The sequence below is a fragment of the Amblyraja radiata genome, chromosome 11 (assembly GCF_010909765.2).
Source record: "Amblyraja radiata isolate CabotCenter1 chromosome 11, sAmbRad1.1.pri, whole genome shotgun sequence".
NCBI lineage: Eukaryota > Metazoa > Chordata > Chondrichthyes > Rajiformes > Rajidae > Amblyraja > Amblyraja radiata.
The window spans coordinates 63,331,304-63,338,030 of NC_045966.1; positions in this window are offsets into that span (position 1 = coordinate 63,331,304).

Here is a 6,727-nt window from a genome sequence, read left to right on the forward strand (position 1 = left end):
TCCATGCTGAACATTTAAACTAATCTCCCTGGCTGCAGATGATCCATAACCCTCCGTTCCCAGCCTACCCATGCGCCTCTCTATAAGCCTCTCAAACATCACTGTCGTATCTGCTTCTACTACCACCGCAGGTAGTGTGTTCCAGATACCCACCACTTTTGAAAAACCTGTCCCACACATTTTATAGCCGTGGGGTCTTACAGCATGGAAACAGGCCTTTGGCCCAACTTGGCCATGCCACCAAGATTCCCTATTCTGGGTAAAAGTATCTACCCTACTATTCCCCTCATGATCGTATACACCTCTCTAAGATCACCCTTCATCATCCTCCATTCCAAGGACTAAGGCTCAGCTTGCCTAACCTCTCCCTATAGACCAGGCCCTCAGGTTCTGGCACCATCCTGTTGAATCTGTTCTGCATCCTTTCCAATGTAACAACGTTCTTCATATAGCAGGATGATCAAAACAGAATTCAATACTCCAAATGTGGCCTCACCAATGTCTTGTACAACTATAAAATAGATCCCAACTTCAATTCTCAATACCCTGATTGACAAAGGCCAAGGTGATGAACACCTTCTTGCCCATGCCATTTGGCTGCGACACCACTTTCGAAGAACTATATACAGTACCTGCACTCCTAGATCCCTCTGCTCCACAACACTACCCAGGGCCCAGCCATTCAATGTGAAGGTCCTGCCCAATATGCAACAATTCACACTTATCTGCATTCAATACCATTAACTATTCCTCAACCCACTTGCCCAACTGATCAAGATCCTGCTGTAATTTTTGATAACCAACTATCTACAATACCATCCACTTTAGTGCCATCTGCAAACTCACTAATCAGTGTACGAAGGAACTGTAGATGCGGGTTTAAACCGAAGATAGACATAAAAAACTGGTGTAACTCAGCGGGACAGGCAGCATCTCTGGAGAGAAGGAATGGGTGACGTTTCGGGTCGAGACCCTTTAGTCTCGACCCGAAACGTCCCCCATTCCTTCTCTCCAGAGATGCTGCCTGTCCCGCTGAGTTACTCCAGCTTTTTGTGTCAAACTCACTAATCAGACCTTGTACATTCTCATCCAAATCGTTGATATAAATCACAAACAGCAATGGGCACAGCACAGATCACAGAGACACACCACTAATCACAGGCCACCAATCCAAAACACAATCTTCCTTCTCCGCTTCCTCCATGAAGCCAATTTTCTATCCATTCGGGAAGTTCTCCCTGGGTCCCATGCAATGTAATCTTCCAGAACAGCCTACTATGTGGAATCTTATCAAATGCCTTGTTGAAGGCAACGTCTATTGATAGACACCATCTACGGCTTTGCCCTCATCAACCTTTTTGATTACTTCTTCAAAAAACTCATCAGAACCATGAGACACAAACTCCCACGTAAAAGACCATGCTGACTATCCCTAATCAGCCCTGTCTACGAATGCATGAAAAGGTCCACCACCGATTTTCTGGCAACTGGTGGTTCAACATCTAAACCATACTGGGGCCAGAATCCTGGTGAATCGCATAACAAGAGTTGTATGCAGGGCTTTAAAGTAAATTCTGGAGGGGAGGGAGGGGGGAGGGGGGGGGGGCTACAACAGATTGGAAAAGTATGAATAAAGATAAAGGGAAGGAGAGTACAGGAGAGGTTACCAAAGTCTTCAGAATTACGCTGAGACTCGTCAAATGGGACAATAAAGTATGCATTCATTCAGAATGAGTAATCAGACAGGAAGTTTTGAGAGTCTAACGTCAGGCAACATGGGACCATTTTGAGAAGAAGGGTGGTAAATACAGAACTGAAGGTGCTACATCTAAATACAAGCAAGATACAAAACTAGGAGGATGAGTTTGTAGTGCAGTTAGCAATTGGCAGGTACAACATTGTGGGCATCAGAGGGTCGCTGCTGACAGAGGATCACAGCCGGGTGCTGAACATCCACACGTACACATCCTATCGAAAAGACAGGCAGGTGGGCAGGGTGGCTCTGTTGGTAAGGAATTCAAGGCAAGGCAAGGCAAGGCAACTTTATTTATATAGCACATTTCATATACGAGGCAGACTCAAAGTGCTTCACATAAAGACATGTCATACAATAAATGAAATAATAAAATGAAATAAAATAGAAGAACTAAAAGAAAAGAAAAGCAAAATTAAAAATGCATTATAAAAAGTGCAAAAGTTAAAAGTGCAATGTAGTTAAGATTTAGCTTAAAGCTAAAGTAAACATAAAAGTTTTCAGTCTTGTTTTAAAAGTGGTCAAAGTTGAGGCAAGTCTTAAATCTTCAGGAAGTTTATTCCAGCTATTTGTTGCATAGTAACTAAATCCTGCTTTCCCATGTTTTGTATTTACTCTGGGAATCACTAGCAGATTGGTTTCAAAAGATCTTAGCGGTCTAGAAGGCTTATATAGTGGAAGCATGTCAGTGATATGCTTTGGCCCTAAACCATGTAGTGATTTATAGGTGAGCAGCAGGATCTTAAAATCAATTCTCAGACATACAGGGAGCCAATGTAAGGATTTAAGAATTGGTGTAATGTGTTCAAATTTTTTGGTCTTTGTTAGAACTCTAGCAACATCGTTCTGAACAAGCTGTAGCTGCCTGACAGGTTTTTTTTGGAAGACCTGCAAGGAGACCGTTACAATAATCTAGCCTACTATTAATAAAGGCATGTACAAGTTTTTCTAAGTCTTGAGCTGACATGAGTCCTCTTAATCTTGCTATGTTTTTGAGGTGATAGTAGGCCGATTTTGTTACTGATTTGATGTGACTGTCGAAATTTAAATCTGAATCCATAATGACCCCAAGATTTCTGGCTTTGTTTGAAGTTTTCAGGGACAGAGAGTGAAGGTGTTGGGTTACTTTAAGCCTTTCTTTTTTAGCACCAAAAACAATTATCTCCGTTTTGTCCTTATTTAGTTGGAGAAAATTTTGGCACATCCAGTCTTTGACTTGCTCAATGCACTGGCACAACAGATCTATGGGGCGATAGTCATTTGGTGATAGCGCTACATAGATTTGAGTGTCATCGGCATAGCAGTGGTGGTCAATATTATTATTTCGCATGATTTGCCCTAGTGGGAGCATGTAGATGTTGAATAAAGAGGGCCCTAAGATCGAACCACACGTCACGTTGGTTGGTTCTGATACAAAGTCGCCAATGGAAACAAAATAGTTCCTATCTTGTAAATATGACCTGAACCAACTAAAGACTGTGCCTGAGAGCCCCACCCATTTTTCCAACCTGTCCAAAAGTATTGAGTGATCAACAGTGTCGAATGCAGCACTGAGGTCTAATAGCATTAATATTGAAACTTTGCCAGAGTCTGTGTTAAGACGGATGTCGTTTACAACTTTAATAAGGGCGGTCTCGGTGCTATGAAGAGGTCGAAATCCTGACTGGAAGTTGTCGTAGCAGCCAGTTGAAGCAGCAGCCAGTTGAAGCCAGGAAGTGATTAAGTTGCTGGAGGACAACTTTCTCAATGATTTTACTTATGAAAGATAGGTTTGATATTGGTCTATAGTTGTTAATAATAGAGGCATCTAGGCTCCGCTTTTTTTAAAAGAGGTTTAATAACCAGTTTTCAAGGCTTTTGGGAAATTCAATCCAATCATCAGCAAGAAACAACAGAGGATGAGAAGATGTAGAATCTTTGTGGGTAGAGTTAAGAAACTGCAAGTGTAAAAAGACTGAGGGGGGGTTATATACAGTCCGAATGGATGCAAGACACAAATTAATCAGGAAATGAAAATGGCATGTAAAAATGACAATGTTACAGCAATCATGGGGAATTTCAATATGCAAGTAGACTGGGAAAATCTGGTTGGTATTGGATCCTAAGTGAAGGAATTTGTACAATGCCTATAATGCGGTTTCTTAGAGCAACTTGTGGTTGAGCTCACTTAGGAAAAGGTAATTTGGGATTTTATGTTGTGCAATGAACCAAGCTTGAATAGGAAGCTTAAAGGGTCTGTCCCACTTACGCGATTTTTTCGGCGACTTGCCGGCACCCGTCATAGTCGCAGCAGGTTGCGGAAAATGTTCAACATGCTGAAAATCCAGCGGCTACCAGAAAAAGGTATGACTCTTTGGGTGACTACTCACCACCAAACAGGCGTCACCCCGCGACATGTTGAACATTTTCGGCAACCTGCTGCGGCTATGACGGGTGCTGGCAAGTCGGCGAAAAAAATTGCGTAAGCGGGACAGGCCCTTTAGGTGATGGAACCCCTAGGAGGCAGTGATCAATTAAATCAATGCACAATTCAACCTGCAGTGTGGGAGAAGTTGAAATCAGATGTGTTAGTATTACTAGGTACACAAAATTGCTGGGGAAACTCAGCGGGTGCGGCAGCATCTATGGAGCGAAGGAAATAGGCGACGTTTCGGGCCGAAACCCTTCTTCAGACTGATGGGGGGTGGGGGAAAGAAAGAAGGAAAAGGGGAGGAGGAGGAGGAGCCCGAGGGCGGGCGGATGGGAGGGTGGGAGGAGACAGCTAGAGGGTTAAGGAAGGGGAGGAGACAGCAAGGGCTAGCCAAATTGGGAGAATTCTATGTTAATGCCATAAGGACGCAAGGTCCCCAGACGGAATATGAGGTGCTGTTCCTCCAATTTCCGCTGTTGCTCACTCTGGCAATGGAGGAGACCCAGGACAGAGAGGTCGGATTGGGAATGGGAGGGGGAGTTGAAGTGCTGAGCCACCGGGAGGTCAGGTAGGTTATTGCGGACTGAGCGGAGGTGTTCGGCGAAACGATCGCCCAACCTACGCTTGGTCTCACCGATGAAAATCAGCTGACATCTAGAGCAGCGGATGCAGTAGATGAGGTTGGAGGAGATACAGGTGAACCTTTGTCGCACCTGGAACGACTGCTTGGGACCTTGGATGGAGTCGAGGGGGGAGGTGAAGGGACAGGTGTTGCATTTCTTGCGGTTGCAATGGAAAGTGCCCGGGGAGGGGGTGGTGCGGGAGGGAAGGGAAGAGTTGACGAGGGAGTTGCGGAGGGAGCGGTCTTTGCGGAAGGCAGACATGGGGGGAGATGGGAAGATGTGGCGAGTGGTGGGGTCACGTTGGAGGTGGCGGAAATGGCGGAGGATTATGTGTTGTATTTGCCGGCTGGTGGGGTGAAAGGTGAGGACCAGAGGGACTCTGCCCTTGTTGCGTGTGCGGGGATGGGGAGAGAGAGCAGTGTTACGGGGTATGGATGAGACCCTGGTGTGAGCCTCATCTATGGTGGCGGAGGGGAATCCCCGTTCCCTGAAGAACGAGGACATTTCCGATGTATATGTATTACTGTTGAGTAATGGTACCTACAGGAGCACGAGGGAGGAGCTGGGTTAAGGGGATCCCAGCAGGAATTATGGCAGCATTTTTGCATCCCAAAGAAGAAGAAGCATAGTAAGGGGAGAACGGGGCAACCATAGCTGACAAAGGAAGTCAAAGATAGCATAAAAGCTAAAGAGAAGATTAGTGGGAAGCTAGAGATTTGGGAAGCTTTTAAAAACCAGTCATGGAGTCATACAATGTGGAAACAGGCCCTTTCGGACCAACCTGCCCACACCAGCCAACATGTCCTAACTGCGCTGGTCCCACCTGCCTGTGTTTGACAATAGACTATAGGTGCAGGAGTAGGCCATTCGACCCTTCGAGCCAGCACCACCATTCACTGTGATCATGGCTGATCATCCACAATCAGTATTCCGTTCCTGCCTTCTCTCCATATCCCTTAACTCCGCTATGTTTAAGAGCTCTATCTAACTCTCTTTTGAAAGCATCCAGAGAATAGGCCTCCATTGTCTTCTGAGGCAGAGAATTACACTACCCCTTATTTTTAAACAGTGGCCCCTGGTTTGGACTCCCCCAACATCGGGAACATGTTTCCTGCCTTTAGCATGTCCAATCCCTTAATAATCTTATATGTTTCAAATAGATAGATAGATAGATAGATAGATAGATAGATAGATAGATAGATAGATAGATAGATAGATAGATAGATAGACAGATAGACAGACAGACAGACAGACAGACAGACAGACAGACAGACAGACAGACAGACAGACAGACAGACAGACAGACAGACAGACAGATAGATAGATCCTTTATTGTCATTCAGACCTTTCGGTCTGAACGAAATTATGTTGCCTGCAGTCATACACAGAATCAATAATAACAAAACATACAATACACACAAATTAAACATCCACCACAGTGAGTTCACCAAGCACATCCTCACTGTGATGGAGACAAAGTCTCTCATCCTTCTAAATTCCAGTGTATATAAGCTTAGTCGCTCCATTCTTTCAACATATGACAGTCCCGCCATCCCGGGAATTAACCTCGTGAACCTACTCAATAGCAAGAATGCCCTTCCTCAAATTTGGAGGCCAAAACTGCACACAATACTCCAGGTGTGGTCTCACTAGGTCTCTACAACTGCAGAAGGACCTCTTTGCTCCTATACTCTTGTAATGAAGGCCAACATGCCAGTAGCTTTCTTCACTGCCTGCTGTACAAGGACACCTAGATCTCGTTGTACTTCCCCTTTTCATAACTTGACACAGTTCAGATAATAATCTGCCTTCCTGTTCTTGCCACCAAAGTGGATAACCTCACATTTATCCACATTAAACTGCATCTGTCATGCATCTGCCCACTCACCCAACCTGTCCAAGTCACCCTGCATCCTCTCAGTATCCTCCTCACAGTTCACA